We start from the raw sequence: 17,350 nt of genomic DNA on the forward strand, positions 1-17,350 counted from the left end.
CTGAATTAAGTCGATTAGGTTTTTAGTGTCACAGGTCAAGTGAGATTTAATGGGACGTGGTTCGCCGGTAGAAAAAAAGGTATAGTTAGTAAGACCGTCAGAGATGTAGGGGCAAGTAGCTCAGTTTCTACCACAACGGAAAGAGCACCTGCACCTGAAGAAGGCTGGTTTGGCCAGCCGAAATATAGTGCTCCGTCTTAAAATTTACTTATCTACGTTGTATCGGTCTTGTTTGTGAGCCGAGGAATCGTATTAAGCTCCATTTAGTCATCATTTATCACCGAGGGGGGAAGGGGGGGGAGTAAAGGGTCGCAGGATTCTGGGTTACTAACAGGGGATAATGGAAAAAATACTGAAAATGAGGGAGGGGTCATTAGAATTCTAAAGAGCCTTAGTGAGGATCAGGTTAGTTTTAATATGAAAGAAACAAAATCACTCGACCCCTCTCCCCTCAGGCAATATGTTATGAACGGTTTCTAATGAGCATGAAACATTAAACTCTTGAGACAAATTTCATTCCCGATGCGTCCATGTTGTGACGACTTTTCAACATAAACTCAAGGCCAGTTGACAAACGATGAGGAAACAACAACAAGATGAAGAACATTCAGATTGCATGGATTTTTTTGGGGATAATGGGAATATGTAATCAGGATAGGTAGCCATATGAGATAAAAAATGAAAATCTATCGAAAATACTTTTATTTACATCAGTTAAAAGTCCTCAGAAGTACATCTATCGTCTAAGTTACCCTTACAAAGTGAAAATATATGTTGTGGCAGCATTTTTAAAACAAGTTTCACCTCGACAGAAAAATTGTTTTTTCTGGTCTTAACAAAGCTTCATATAGTTATCAGTGAGTGTCTTACGATAAGACAGGACTAAAACTCATTTTATTAACCCTTATAACCCAAGAGTTAGCAATATCAAATTTCTCCTCAAAATACAGAAGAGTATCAGCACATTATCACACGCAAGGTCGATGGGAATCGAGGAACTGATCAGAAAAGAAATAATTACTCTAACCTTTGACTAAATCTGACGGTATTTCCTTAAAGAAAATGTGAGGTGAATCTACAGCTAAAGACAAAAAAAATTCAGCCGATTTTCATTGTAAACAAAATCCGAGGCAGCCTTTTTGCATATGACCTTAATGCATTCAGCTTATTCCTCGCGCGGACATTCTCGCGGTTTACACACACCCGTCATGGATAAAGCATACTTTCTAATGCAATGCCATGAAAAGTTAATTATTATATCAATCGCAAACAGAGTAAACGCTACTTAGATAACATCGTTGTAAAGTTTTACGGTGGCCAAACTTTCAACGTGTTACACTTTAAAATCTCTCACTAAAGGTAATAGATGCAGCATATAAAGTCTTGTATAAACACTGACATTAACAAATAGAAGCTACTGCACATTTACCCTACGCGGGTTCAAAGCCAATAGTGGTTCGTTATTCTTGACGTTAACGCTTCCTGTACTCTTTATCAGAGTAAATTGTCGGAAATGGATGACATTCTTGCGCAGCATTCAGAGCAGCATCACCATCAGCACTAATCTCATTCCTATACAAATACAACTTTGTCAGAGTTTTATTATATTTCATACACTCAGCCATAGAAGCAGCGCCATAGTAACCAATGCTAACGTCAGACAGAACCAACTTTGTCACAGATGTATTCTCTTTCAAACACTCAGCCAGAGCAGCGGCACCAGCATGACCAATTCAATTTTGAGACAAATCCAACTTTCTCAAGGATGTATTTTCTTTCAAACACTCAGCTAGAGCAGCAGCACCAGAGCAACCAATGTTACTCTTCCACAAAGACAACGTATTCAGAGATGCATCACTTTTCAAACACTCAGCCAGAGCAACGGCACCAGCATCACCGATTTTATTTTGAGACAATTCCAACTTTCCCAAGGATGAATTTTCTTTCAAACACTCAGCCACAGCAGCAGTACCAGGTTCACCAACGTTATTTTCCCTCAAACACAACTCTGTCAGAAATTTATTTTCTTTCAAACACTCAGCCAGAGCAGCAGCACCAGTGCAACCAATGTTATTTTTCCACAAATACAACGTTTTCAGAGATGTATTCTTTTTCAAACACTCAGCAGAGCAGCAGCACCAGCATTACCAATATGTTTCCAATGCAAATACCACTTTGTCAGACATGAGTTTTCTTTCAAAAACTCAGCCAGAGCAGCAGCACTAGCATCCTCAATTTTATTTTCAGGCAGACGCAGCTCTTTCAGAGATGTATTTTCTATCAAACAATCAGCCAGAGCAACAGCACCAGAGAAACCAATGTTATTACCACTCACATCCAACATTGTCAGAGATGTATTTCCTTTCAAAATCTCAGCCAGAGCAGCAGCACCAGCATCACCAATGCGATTAGCAGCCAAAGTCAAATGTGTCACAGATATATTATCCTTCAAACGCTCAGCCAGAGCAGTCCCACCATTGACAACACCTGTCAAATCCAACCTTGTCACAGTTGAATTGGTTTTAAGGACGTTGGCCAAAACGACAACTAGTGCTTCATCTATTTCCTTCGCATCATGATAGTCAACAGCTCCAATTCGCAGACAAGCACCAAGGGTGCGAGCCAACTTTATACTAAAATCGTTGTTGTTATTTTTGGACTCATTAATGCACTCTAATATAAACACCAAACTACCAGGTGCGTCTTTTTCTTCCTCCTGGTTCAACTTTGTTGCCATACTTTTGACAAGGTTCTCTACAGTTTCCTTGCAACATGCGGCTAGAATGCCAAATGTAGACAGAAGCACTTCTCTCAGCTGATAGCGATATCGTCTGTTAGCAGCTATGCTGTCCGTACTTATTTCTTTCTTGATAAGCTGAAAACTGAGATAATATACTGCGAAGAATTCTTGGAAAGTCTTGTGAAGAAAGCCATAAAGTCTAGTCGGTCTTCGTTTACTACCTCCGGGCTGAACCGAAAGAAATCCAAATTGAGGTAAATCACTCGCTTTGTGTTTTCCGAGCTCCTTCTCGTCAAAGTCCATGTTGTCTTCCAGTAAACCTGTCAATGCTATCGAGCCAAGGTGTTTCAATTGGCCTTCGTAAAGTTCAACAAGGTCCTCACCGTTTTCTGGTAGGTACTGCTTTGTTTTGTATCTTCTCAGGACACACTCCACTATGTCCATGTATAGCTTACTTCTGCTTTCAGGAAAGACACCGTTCAAATCTTCATAGACCAGGCAAAGAAGCGCAACGTTGAGAGGATTCGTTGACATTTCACAGAAGGTTTTATCATGATACAGTCGTTCGATAAGCTGCGCAGCCAAGTCTTGGTTCGCTCTAAAGTAATTTCGATGAAGGTTTCCACGTCTTCTTCTGTAAAACCCTTCACCTCTAGCAGTGTGTCGCAGTATTTTCGAACGTTAACTCCAGCTTTGTGCCGTGCCGTAACAACAACGCGAAATTTTGCCAGCACTCGGCCTTGAATAATTTCTAAAAACATAGATAGCTTCCTCTCATAAACTTCATCCAATCCATCGAGTACCAAGAGAACATTAGATTGACTGCGGCGAATGAAGTCGAAGAATCTTTCTCTTTGGTCTTCACCAACTTCGCGAGGCAGAAGTTGATCTTCAATGGCCTCCCAAAGGCCAGACTGAATATCACGACATTTGATCAAAAGCACCATTAGGAAGTTTTTAAAGGTATTTCCAGTTGCGTGTTTTCCTGTAGCCCAGTCGAAAACAACTTTCTTGCAGTAAGTTGTCTTTCCCATACCAGGTCTCCCTTCGATTAACACAACTCTTGGCTCTTCACATTCTTCGTGCGGGTTGAAGATTTCCGACATCGTGACAACTCGGTCCGTAGCTGTTCCTCCCGTTTTCTTTCTGTAGATGACTTTAAGTCTGGTGTAGATGCCACCAAATGAGAAGTGAAATCGCTCACACCAGGAAAACGGTGCCAGCCAACCCTCACGGGTTTTGTAGAGCCGACGAACGTCATCGATAACTTTCGCGGGGTCAAAGTCATCTAAAGTAAAAATTACTCGTTAGCAATTATTACTGCGTCAGCTCATGATTTTTCTCTTGTCTCTAGGAACGTTCTTTAAAACAGAGATATTTTTCTGGACAATATATGCTCGCTGGAAATAAAAGGTAATAGAGTACCGTATGGATTCAATTTAGCGCCCTCGCCTCACTGAGTGCCCCCTTTCTGATGAGTGCCCCTCTCGAATCAGGTTTTTGTTAATAAGCACCCCTATTCTAATAAGCGCTCTTTTTCTACTAGGCGCTCCTATTCCAGAAAGCGCCCCTATTCTGTTTCAGTGGTGGCACTGCTTGAGTACATGGAGAGGCGTTAGGGTTAAAAAAAAACTCGTGATTCTTAAGTTGAATTTTCTGTGATGCTTTGAGTGGTTTGATCAGCTCCAGCAGTTTAGCAGAGTTATGTCTCCTCTTGGCATCATAGAACGTAGGAAGATTCTGCTCACATTACACCATTTTCTTTTTTAGAATCATCCAACACTAACATTTATTACTTAAAAGCGTTTACCTTCCTTCCTAGGTCTCTTGTTAGATGGTGGCCTGCTCATCAAGTCATCCAATGTTCGTTTGACCGTTTTAATATCACCTTTCATCTCACTTAGTTTTTGTGTGGTACTTTCTGCGAAACAATATTTCTCTTTATTCAGTTTCCGCTGAAATTGTTAAATAACAGATTCTAAATTCACACTTAATTGTACCAAGATCAGCGTGGCCCACTAACTAGCGCCTTTGGACCCGTTATCTTTTGGTCGCCGGCTAAAGTAGCATAACTTTTCCTTTAAAACGATTTTAGCTTTGCTGATTAGTGCGATTGCATGAACCTAGCTAGTAGAGTTAACACGTGCCTTTGCAGCTTACATTTAATCTCAACATGGTATATCCGACTTGAAAACATTGAACAAAAAGCAGTTTTCTAGGAGAGGTTTATCTTTCATATTTGGCAGACCATCATATCAGCTTTCCAGTAAGGTATATGTTGGCCAATGAACATAAATTGACAAAATTTCATATGTGCCCCGTAACGCACGAACACGGCGTGCAGATTGCTTATCTTCTGCCCTCACAATCTAAGCTGTAAGTGTTAGCGAGTCATGCACCTCTAAATCGTTTAATCTTTGGAATATTCCACAAGTATATTTTAACGTAACTCCCACTAAATATCAAGTGGCTTCTGAGTATTTGTCCACAACAGTTTAAATATTCCCTGTGAAAAATTTTACTATAACGCTCTTTTATCTTGCTGAGTTGTTTACCTCCATTCCTCGTGTCCTCTTTCAGCTGGGTGTCCAACTTTTCATTGATGTTTTGTATGCTGGTATGGAAATATTGGAAAAATTTGTTTAAAGTGTTCCGTCATAGTGCTTCTCGAGTCCTTCTCTGTAACGGGCAAAAATCTTGCTAACCACAAAAAATTTTTTTTGTTGTTCCATTACAACTTTATTCTTAACGACATAGTCATAGTCCTTCTCGAGTCCTTCTCTGTAACGGGCAAAAATCTTGCTAACCACAAAAAATTTTTGTTGTTGTTCCATTACAACTTTATTCTTAACGATTTTGTTCTGTTTGTAGACGAAGCAATTTTCAGCAGAAAGAAACGGCCGGAAAAATAAGAAATTCGTGGTCGGTCTCTTCTATCCTTTTGGAAATCAAAAGTGACGTGCAACCTGCAGGTCTCTTCACAAATCTCTTGTTTTACTGTTTAAAAGGCTACCCTATAGTAAAATCTATTGTTTTACTGTTTAAAAGGCTACCCTGTAGTAAAATCTCTTGTTTTACTGTTTAAAAGGCTACCCTGTAGTAAAATCTCTTGTTTTAGTTTTAAAAGGCTACCCTGTAGTAAAATCTCTTGTTTTACTGTTTAAAAGGCTACCCTGTAGTAAAATCTCTTGTTTTAGTTTTAAAAGGCTACCCTGTAGTAAAATCTCTTGTTTTAGTTTTAAAAAGCTACCCTGTAGTAAAATCTCTTGTTTTACTGTTTAAAAGGTTACCCTGTAGTAAAATCCTGATTAATTTAACGACCCTCCTGAGATACTCAGGGTGAGAACACCCGCAAGACACCCGCAACGCTGATTGGCCATGACAAAGCGACACCCTGTCAAGTTTCTTTTCAAATAAATCCCATCAAGTGGGGTCATTAACGTGGTTTGTGGTCAGTAAGCCTGTAGAGTAAACGCCAATTTATTATTGACCAGCTTCACGGAGGATCAGTTAATTGATTCAAGACGGTCAAAAAGGGAATATGAGACGGGAAAACATAACGAAAATTACATTTTTGCTTTCTGTTGCGCAGATTTCTATGGCCGTGGAATTTAATACATTCGCAGCACTCCCTAAACACGACCAAGGAAAAAGCAGGTACGGTGATTCAAAATCTTATTTTTGCAAATTTCTCCTTCCTCCAATAAGGTTTCGAGCATTAGTCCATCTTTCTTAAATTTTAATTGTCGATTTTTTTCATATTCCTTTCCGGCTACTTCCACCTACCTTCTAACCTGTTCCCGACCCTACATAGCAGTGATAACAGGAGGACAATTAACACTCGTCCAATTATTGGTATGTAAGGGCTTCTACTATTTTGCGAAACGAAACGAAACGAAACGAAATTTTGCGAAATGGCGTTTTTTCGCCTTTATTTAGCAAATATGTCCTCTTCGTCCGAAACAAAATGTTTCCACCAATAAAATGATCAATATTTTTAAGAGCCTGCTCACCTCTCATTTTATTGACCATAGTAGAATTCGTTTCGCAAAGTAGTAATTTTGACAGAATTACTATTTTGCGAAATGGCGTTTTTTCACCTTTATTCAGCAAATATGTCCTCTTCGTCCGAAACAAAATGTTTCCACCAATAAAAAGGTCAATGTCTCTAAGAGCCTGGTGACCTCTTATTTTATTGACCATAACAGAACTCGTTTCGCAAAGTAGTAATTTTGATAGAATTACTATTTTGCGAAATGGCGTTTTTTCGCCTTTATTTAGCAAATATGTCCTCTTCGTCCGAAACAAAATGTTTCCACTAATAAAATGATCAATATTTCTAAGAGCCTGGTCATCTCCCATTTTATTGACCATAACAGAACTCGTTTCGCAAAGTAGTAATTTTGACAGAATTACTATTTTGCGAAATGGCGTTTTTTCGCTTTTATTTAGCAAATAGGTCCTCTTCGTCCGAAACAAAATGTTTCCACCAATAAAATGATCAATATTTCTAAGAGCCTGGTCACCTCTCATTTTATTGACCATAACAGAACTCGTTTCGCAAAGTAGTAATTTTGACAGAATTACTATTTTGCGAAATGGCGTTTTTTCGCTTTTATGTAGCAAATATGTCCTCCTCGTCCGAAACAAAATGTTTCCACTAATAAAATGATCAATATTTCTAAGAGCCTGGTGACCTCTCATTTTATTGACCATAACAGAACTCGTTTCGCAAAGTAGTAATTTTGACAGAATTACTATTTTGCGAAATGGCGTTTTTTTGCCTTTATTCAGCAAATATGTCCTCTTCGTCCGAAACAAAATATGTCCACTAATAAAATGATCAATCTTTCTAAGAGCCTGGTCACCTCTCAATTTATTGACCATAATAGAAACTGGTTTCGCAAAGTAGTAATTTTGACAGAATTACTATTTTGCGAAATGGCGTTTTTTTCACCTTTATTTAGCAAATTTGTCCTCTTTGCCCGAAACAAAATGAAAGACAACTACTTGTTTTTGTTCTCGATTGCTCTTTATTGGCTCGGACTTTACTCTTTATTGTTGTTATAATTCTGTTTTCTATTCTGCTCTGTATTCCTTGTATTTTGTTCTGTTCTCTTTATGGTTGCCGCAACTCGATTTTATAGCTGACCAACAAGCCACATGCGTGACTGGCAATTCCAGCCGAACTCAATTAACGCTCGATGTTTGGTCAAACTGCTAGAAAAATACGTTATAAGGTGACCAGAGGTGACCAGGCTCTTAGAAATATTGATCATTTTATTAGTGGAAACATTTTGTTTCGGATGAAGAGGGCATATTTGCTAAATAAAGGCGAAAAAAGGCAATCTTGCAAAATTTCGTTTCGTTTCGTTTCGCAAAATAGTATAGAAAACAGAATTATAACAACAATAAACAGTAAACTCCGAGCCAATAAAGAGCAATCGAGAACAAAAACAAGTACTTGTCTTTCATTTTGTTTCGGGGAAAGAGGAGATATTTGCTAAATAATGGTGAAAAAAACGCTATTTCGCAAAATAGAAATTCTGTCAAAATTACTACTTTGCGAAACGAGTTCTGTTATGGTCAATAAAATGAGAGGTCACCAGGCTCTTAGAAACATTGATCATTTTATTGGTGGAAACATTTTGTTCTGGACGAAGAGGACATATTTGGCGAATAAAGGTGAAAAAACGCCATTTCGCAAAATAGTAATTCTGTCAAAAATTACTACTTTGCGAAACGAATTCTACTATGGTCAATAAAATGAGAGGTGAGCAGGCTCTTAGAAATATTGATCATTTTATTAGTGAAAACATTTTGTTTCGGACGAGGAGGACATATTTGCTAACTAAAGGCGAAAAAACGCCATTTCGCAAAATTTCGTTTCGTTTCGTTTCGCAAAATAGTATAATTTCGTTTCGTTTCGTTTCGTTTCGTTTCGCAAAATAGTATAAGCCGTATGTAAGTAAGCAAACATTACAAAAATAATGATACGCCTGTGGAAGTGTTCTCGTCATAAGAAAAGATCTATTATCATCTTTGAAGTTCCGCTGTCTTGCCAAGTCTTGTTTGGTCAAGCAGTAAACTATAATTATTTTCTGCTACTGGTGCAGAAACAGAACTAAGAACTGCGATTTGGCTTCATGATTTCATGAATAAAACGCCTCTAAAAGACGCCCTCATTAAAATTTGCGAGATGTTTTCCCAGAAATATAGAAATATAGAGCGAACACTATCTTTTAAGGTAAACAAAATAAAAAAACAATTATAAGCTCGAGCACAATAATTGAGTACGCTGCGATCGCAGGGGTTGTTACTGCCAAAAGGCGGGTCTTTTCGTGGCCGCTTGCAGCAATGATTTCAAACGCTCCATCGGAGGGAGAGGTTTGAACTAATGAAGAACCAACAAAAATACAAGTTTACAAAATGCAGAAATATAAAACTGAAAGGCGGCTAAAGCGAACGCAATGAACATAATAACTAGGAACTTACATTGTATCGGCGCTGTAGGCCGCGAAAAAAGGCAACTCTAAACCAGATGTTCTCTAGGTGAAATCAACGATGAAACTAAAAAGCTAGAATATTAACAACATGTAAATTATACCGAACGCGGGAAAGAAAAACAAAACGTATTCCCGAGGGAATGCTAATAAACTGAAATTAAATGCAAAGAATGCTAAATTCTACAGGGGTGTCAAAAGGAAAATGGGCGATATTGTTCAGTTATTATTGTTTCTTATTTTTGCTTCAATGAAGGTGTGCTTGCTCAAGAAACGGATCGAAATGTGACGAAATTCGGAAGTCAATTAATTGCAGCCACTTACGTCAAGTTTATCGAGTCTGCAGGAGGGAGAATGGTCCCTATTTTGTATCCTTTATTACTCTGGCCCACTAGTAGTCATGTGTTAGTTAATTCACTTCTAAGATGTAAAATAACTGGGAATATGAATCAACTATAGCAAGGTTACCCTGACAAAATGCCGTAGGTTAACTTGCAATATACTGGTATCCCGGTAAGGGAAGGGGGTCTAATACTAGTAAGTAATCAAAGTTTAATGTCTTTACGTGGGGCATGGTTACCCATATTGCCCGAGCCAGAGGCTCATGTATGAAACGCAAGACAACAACCCACCCATCCTATCCCAGGGGAGGACATCCATCACACAGTAATCTCATGCGTGGGAAATTAACGTCTCCTACCCCTAACCCTGCAGGAGACGGGACCTCCATTTATTTGTCCCTATCCAAGAAGACTAGAATCTCTAAACCATTTCTTGATGTTATAGAAAGGCAGCATATTCTTCTCAATTATTTTAAGACCTTGAGTGTTGGTCCGGCCGGGACTCGAACCCTCGGCCTCCTGCACATCAGTCCAGTGCTCTATCCATTGACCTAGCCGGGGGGAGGTTAGATATCTGGCGGGTATGACAGCTTATCGAGTGACTACCTCAACAGATGGAAATGAAATCCACTCAAATAGATAGATCATTCTATATGATTCCATCAAATTCTATTGGTAAGTCATTTTCAGCATGGTTAAGCACTGTTGCAGAATTCTCCACTGCGTTAAAGTGCTACTGAAACGAAATTTTCGTATCTGAAATTTTTGCTCTAACCTGTAGTTTTGAATATGGTGATCATCATGAGATAATTTGCTTTGGCCAAAATGAGGCGAAAGATATCTTTTTTAACCGTTCGAATCAAAAATTTTACACAAAACCACGTCCGGGCTCTGGTACCGAGCGAAATGGATTGATGACGTCACTGGTTGTGTTCACTCCGATAGCGTGGTTTATTTCACTTACTGTTTGTTTGTATTCGTGGGCGAAGGAGATGGCAGATATTGAAGATTTGTCAAGTGAATCTTCTTCTGAACGAAGCGAAGTTGTCTCCAGTAGCGAAGAGGAAGATGGTGCCGTAAAATGGGGTTGACAGGCCTACACGACTCCCCAGCGTGTGTTTAGAGTAGCCTATTCAAAGTTTAGCCCTCACGAGTATGTCTTTGAGCGACCGCCCTCTTTTGTAAGATACGAGCGGCGGATTTTTGTATAGTTCGCTCAGTAGTGGTTGTGTTTCTATTAAATGCCAGTTTTTCATGAGAATTTGCTTTTTGTGTAGCACTGAGAACCCACATCAGGGATTGCGTCTTTTTCGAATCGTTCGCCTTTGTAGATGTACAGCTATTTTTTTTTACTGTCTCGATCGTTAAGTTGTCTTGATTGCTTTCAGCTTGCGCCACGCGCGCTGATTCGATCGTTCTACAGCTCTCAGTGTTCGGTGTTCCAGCCGTTTTGGCTCGTTTTCTTTTCTTTATTTCGGTATTAAAACGACCGATTTCACGTTCATAGAAGCACATGATCGCCTTTACTGTTTCTTGCTCCGCGTTGTTAAGGATTTGCTATATCTCATTTTTGAAATCCTCGTCTGCTCTTATTTTGGCCCTCGCCCTATATTGTAGGGATTCTAGGCATGTTCTGCTAGGCATTTTGTACAGAGGGATTTGTTCGTTATCCTCAGACTTGCCAAGTAGATCATCTTCAGTGGCGATGTCGTATGAGGCTTCCATGTTTTCTTCATTCTCTGAATGGCATTGCCTTGGTCCGGGGCGTTTAGTAGCCCATCTGCCGTTATAATGTCTTTCGACATTTTCTGTAGATGGTCAGGCAAGACCGTGGTTTCGATCCTAATCTTGTGGATCTCGTCAGTTGCGATTAACTAAATAGACTGGTAGAGATTCGTTGTCGGTATCAGTCGGGAATTTTGCTCCCTATCCAGGCGAACCTCTCGCAGATAGCCAAGATGCCGATATGGCCGCCGATGAAGAAAACGAGGATGGCATTTTGCCCGAAATCCCCTTTTTCGGCTTCCCAACATGCAAGCCACAGTCCATGCTTTTACCCTTCTTTCACAGAAGTACACAACCAGTGACGTCACAGGGCTGTTTTGGCCGCGCCAAGATGGCCGCCAATTTTGATCTCAGCCGGTCAACTTCGAATTGTTAAAAATGTACTTTCCGCTATGCGTTGGCCCAAAAAAAGTACACAGCGTTTGCAAATAACGTTCAAACTCTATTATATTGCAAAAATCTCGGATATGAAAATTACGTTTCAGTAGCACTTTAAGGAAAATCCCTGCGTTCCGCTGGTACAGCAATCAATAGGACTGTATCTTTCTGGTTTTTTCAAGTTTATTTACGATCCGCGTACGCCTCTACAATCTCCGTATAATCTACGTTCAGTCGATCTGAATGTCTATTCCGAATGCCCTCAATTACAGCATGTTATCTCTATTTATCACAACGGAAATACACACCTAGTTACGTAAATTCGAGATTCACAATGCTTATTTGCGCTTAACTAAGCCATTTTCCTGTCGCACAGTTTGACTTGCGTCCTTACCCAGACTAATCCAATTAGCCCCTAGCAATTAAACCCACACCCACTATTTGCGGAGCACGTGTCACATATTTCTATGTGTTACAGGATGTTCCAGCCCAAACGTACGCCTTAAATTCCTCTAGATAATTCACTCGCGTGTATAAGCTAACATTCTACCGATCATTTACTTTATCTATTTGTTTTTTTGCAATTATTAATTATGCGATAACACGTTTCGTAACAAGCACAACATGATAAATAACAGAACATTCTGGAATATTTTATGACCCTCCAGGGAGGGGGAGGGGAGTAGCACTACTTGTACCTTTTTCATATTAAAAAAAAAAATTGGAATAAGCCTCCGCTGGATAGGACACTTGGCTCGGGTGCAAACTTTACCTTTTACTTATACCCATTTACCATTAGTCAATTTTTCCTTGGAGGCCGTGGGCTGCTACAGCTGTAGCAATAAGAATAAAGGGGCGAGTTTCTAAAGAAACTGTGGTGCTGCGTCGATGGGAGTAACAAGGTAACTTAGGTTTTATCAACTGAATTGATAATGTAAATTAGCCACCGTCAGAAGGGTTTCCGTCAAAGCTGACGTTTCGAGCGTTAGCCTTTCGTCAGAGCGGAGGAGTTGAGGGGACTGGGTAACAATTAGAGCAGGAATACAAACTTGGAAACCTTTTTCGAAGCTTTTTCTCTAAAAATAAAAAAAAACTGACAACACCTTTTTTAATTCAGAGAGTTTTCCGTGATTGATTTTCCTGAGGTCGTGTTGCCAGCTTGTTCGGGAGCGTTACACGACAGTATATTGAACCTGGGAACCTGTTTGTATTTGTACCATTCCTAGCGATATGCGATTCTTAATCCTTAAATCAACATTCTGCAGCACTAACTCCACCGCTGAAGAAATTGAAAAGTTGTTTTATTCGATTAATGGGTAAGTAGAGCGATGGACAAAGCCGACCTCCTGAAAGTGGCAAAATCCTTTATTTTTAAGGTATTCTTTACGGTTATGCTAGATAAAAAAATAGAATGGTGTAAACTTCGATCATATTAAGACTAGCATTCATCACCATGTTCGCTCTCGCTTGTTGTAGGGGCGTAGTCAAAATTAAGAGGGGGAGGGAGGGAGGGAGGGGGGTTCCCGTAAACCTCTTTGTGAAATTATTATTCTTATTAGTATTACAGTATTACTATTTTGAGGTCTACAAAATTCACATTTTATAAATCAGACTTGAGACTATGAGGCACAACTTTTCACCAGTGCCAGATAATCCATTTACTCACCGCACAAATATCAGCCCACTGATACACAACATAGCTACTTCACGTAAAGTTGACAGAAATTCATACCTGGGATAACGTTCTCTTTGATAAATCCTCGCTTCGTCTCTATAGTGCCCCACCCTCACCCCTCCTCCCACGGGAAATTTCCCATAATACACTTCAATTTTTCATGATACTTAACTTATTTCATTTGGCTTTCTTCTCCTTTTCTCTGACTTTTACGTAAATTAGTGCCATATATCCTGGAGGCCATAGGTCATTACACCACACAAACTACACAAGAGTAGGGAAACAGATCTTAGAGCTGTCAATTAAGGTAAAATTTCAGATAAAATGAATTAATTTCCACAAGTGGTTTCAATTCGTTATCTCACGGGGAGGCGTGTCACGTGTAGACCAGCTTTGTTTCCCTAATTGTCGTCCCCAGACCTCCCTCAGTGAAGGTGAAAACTTATTCATCAAGTGATAGTTTTTTGAAGGAAGAAATATTTAAGACACGTCAGCGAATTGTACCCATTTATCATCATCTAGCTGAATGATATGAACAAAACATGTTTGTTTGCGAATACGCAAATAAACTGTCAAATAAAGAATTAATTTGTGTCTTGAACCACCGAAAATAGCAGCCTATGATTTTGCTTTAGGTTCTTTCATTGGAATGTTCCAAATATTAATCCTAATCAACTGCTAAATCAATACTATTTCCAGTATCATTATTATTATTGTCATCTATTGAATCAAATACGAAACATAAAATCATTATTTTATCTAAAACTATTACTTAAATCATTATTATTATTATCACTACGAGAAAAGAACCAAACGGTGCACAATTGAGTAAGTTACATTATTATTTGATATTCATTATTATATTATAATGTCGTTACTAATAGGGATGATGGTTATTTTTGGGTTTACCTGCTTGCCGACCTCTCTACCATGTAAACCTCAAGAGAGTCTCAGTGGCATGAAGGCTTTTACGGCTAACGGTTAAAATTTTGGCATTTTACGGCAAACGGTTAGCCCAAAATGGCACACTCTAGGAGAGGAAAAACATTTTTACGGTTAACTTCAATTACGACGAGCAGTTATGTTTTTTTGGCCGTGTTACGGCTATCGGTTTACCCCACTGAGACCCTCTTACAAAGTGCAATAACTTTTTTGTTACAAAGTATAATAAGTTTTATTACAAAGTGCGACGATTTTATTTCTTATCGCAGGCTTATGATGAAGGCGACATCTTTCCGATCTGGGGAGAATGTCTCGGCTTAGAGTTGCTTTCAATGCTAATTGCTGGGAGAGGTTTTCGAAAGGGGCAGCTAGACCAAGAATTTTTCAGCAATGTCGATGCAAAAAATGTCGGCCTGAAATTAATTCTTCCTAGAGGTCGGTATTATCCAATCCAACCCGCTTTAGGGGTGTGTCCTGATTTTGATTCTAATAGAGTTGATTCAACACGCATTCTGCTTTGCGTTCATTATTCTATCGGTCTTCTTTAGTCTAACCTCTGAAGAACGTTACACATCTGTTTTATTAGTTATGCTAATAATAATGTCAGCAATCAGTAAATGTATCCTCTATCATAGCAGCACCAATATTATTTGTAAAAAAGTTGGATTCAATTTCCTGAGACATTCCGAAAGTTTTAGCTTGCAGAATAACCCTTTGAGCATTTTTTAAACTCTCCCTGTAAGTTCAATGTTTTTGTACTTCAAACGAACTCGTAGCAATTTACTTAGCTCCCTTTCTGGTGGATATCTGACCACTGAAAAATAACCCATGTATAAATAGGTATCTTTGAACTTTACAGATTATATTATGGGGTTAACCTTTAGCCGTAAAAGAGCAAAACCAATGAACCGTTAGCCGTAAAATGGCTAAAATGTTAACCTGCTTTTAGCCGTTAAAGCCAGCACCCCACTGAGGCCCTCTTTCAAAACACTCTGTATATTAGATTTGCAGCAGAGGGTGACCACAGTTCAGTTTGAACTGTCAAATAGACACAAATATTAGAGCGACCCCTACTGATACAACGTATTTTCTTTCGGTAGATTACAAAACAACTTCTCTGTGGAAATTTGCTCCAAGAAACGTTGTGAAATTCCTACAAAATAACTATGCAACATTCAACAACCACAAGTGGGCCATTACCCCACAGGTTGGTCGAAATATGTTACTTGCATTCTTCAAAGAGGAATCTTAGTGACTATTATAATTATTATTTAATTTTTTTTTTTTGTTCAATTCATCGTGAAGTTTTAAGGGATCGGCCATTATTTCACTTGTACCTGAGGCTGAAATGGAAATTCTCCTAGTCAGCACCCTGGGAAATGTATAGAGAACAGTGAAGAGAATATGCATCGTGATCAGAGCGTGTTATGGGATGAGTCTTTACGCCCTAACATGTTTCAGTTTATACATTGACCAACACTACTCTGTTCTTTTGCGCCAGAATTATCGCAAGTACAGACGCCTGAATGCCTTTTTTAGAATTGTCTCTACCAGCAAAGATCGCAAGGGCTTGAATTTATTTCAACTTTGGAAGGTAGGAATCAAAAGTATGAGGAACCCAAAATAAGGAACTCAATTCATATATAGTCATTGAAAATTTGTAAATAACTGTAATATTATAATTCTTCTCTAATTACTCAATCGCAAAGTTTTTACGTGGCATGTTTTTTGTGGCAAAAAAAAAACCTAAATGAATAAATGAAAAAATAAGAAGAACTTCTTTATCAAATGCTTTGGTAAATATAAATGGTTTACCTTATTCTCAGGTAAGCGCTACCCAGTCTACCTACTCCATTAGGTAGATAGAACAATTACTGATGTCCTGTCATTATATAGATTTGTGCATCTCATCTTTCTTCACCCTAGCGAGGACAACTCGTAAATGGATATTTCTGAGTTATCACTGAGATCTCCGCCAATGGGAGTGACTGATTTAGGAAACTTCAAGGCGATCCCCTCAGGAGCATATGAGCTGAATTTGGGATTTTGTCACTTACTGTGATCTTTCTTTCTTTCTTCTAGAATAGACACATACAAAATGATCCAAATCGACCATATTCATAATCGAGAAAGTTACCTTTTAAGCCCTCTACTGACAGAACTGTCTCGAAAGATCTGCGAAGCCAGCACATCACCCACTTTGCACAATGCCTCTCGACAAGACATCCACACTTGATTTTCTTCTGGAACGTTAAATGGAGTAACGACATTTGTTGTTGTTTTTAATCGTTTGGTGTCAGACCAGATTTTTCGAAACAAGAGCTGATGGCCAGGGAATTTCAATTGCGTTTTTTTTAGTTCAAATTCAGAGTAAATGGGTTACGAATCATGAGTGGACAAATATAATGTATAATTTTAAATTTGAAATTGCGTATTTTTGTATTTGCTTCAAAGAGCCGTAGACTTGGAATATGTTGAACAGCCGTAAAAGAGTACGAAGGGCTGCCCCAAATGGGTGACTACAACCAACCAATAGTGGAATCAATCACATGTAAACTGAACGACTTTTAAATGCTAAGACGGGATTCACGAAAATGATCATTCAAGCAATATACTGCACTTTCAATCGGTTTACCGGCTTAATTAACGTTGCAGACTGTTCAAAGAACATGGAATGAGAAGTGTCAATCACTAGCAGTTGGCGAGCGATTTGCAAAGTAATGTAGTGCCCCATCCCAAGTGAGCTCAGCTCACTCACCCCACTCCCCCCTGTATATCGTACTGCGTTACGTTTCCCTTAACAGTTCGAGTACTGAGGATTCCACTGAACTTCGAAAAAAATTAAGCTGATTTCAAAGTACTGTCTTGAATCTGGTGATTAAACATGAAACCTTTAAATCCTTAAATTGAGGAACTAAGAAAACATACCAACGGTTCGTATTCTTTCCAATCAGTAAAATTCCAGGACTTTTTTACAATATTCTCT

General features: G+C 38.9%; 1 long non-coding RNA gene and 1 pseudogene across 2 annotated transcripts; one reads left to right on the top strand and one right to left on the bottom strand.

The window, feature by feature from the left end:
* Positions 1–685: 685 nt before the first annotated feature.
* On the bottom strand, positions 686–5,411 carry LOC148719300 (uncharacterized; annotated as a pseudogene). Its single transcript, XR_015994278.1, has 3 exons — positions 5,296–5,411; positions 4,551–4,661; positions 686–4,028 (listed from the first exon to the last, which is right to left on the bottom strand). The product of XR_015994278.1 is annotated as an uncharacterized LOC148719300 (transcript).
* A 3,904-nt stretch (positions 5,412–9,315) lies between these two features.
* LOC148719301 (uncharacterized) lies at positions 9,316–13,734 on the top strand. Its single transcript, XR_015993901.1, has 3 exons — positions 9,316–9,611; positions 13,013–13,063; positions 13,645–13,734. It is a non-coding gene; the product is annotated as an uncharacterized LOC148719301 (long non-coding RNA).
* Positions 13,735–17,350: the final 3,616 nt, after the last annotated feature.

This window comes from Stylophora pistillata, chromosome 12, assembly GCF_964205215.1.
Source record: "Stylophora pistillata chromosome 12, jaStyPist1.2, whole genome shotgun sequence".
Taxonomy (NCBI): domain Eukaryota; kingdom Metazoa; phylum Cnidaria; class Anthozoa; order Scleractinia; family Pocilloporidae; genus Stylophora; species Stylophora pistillata.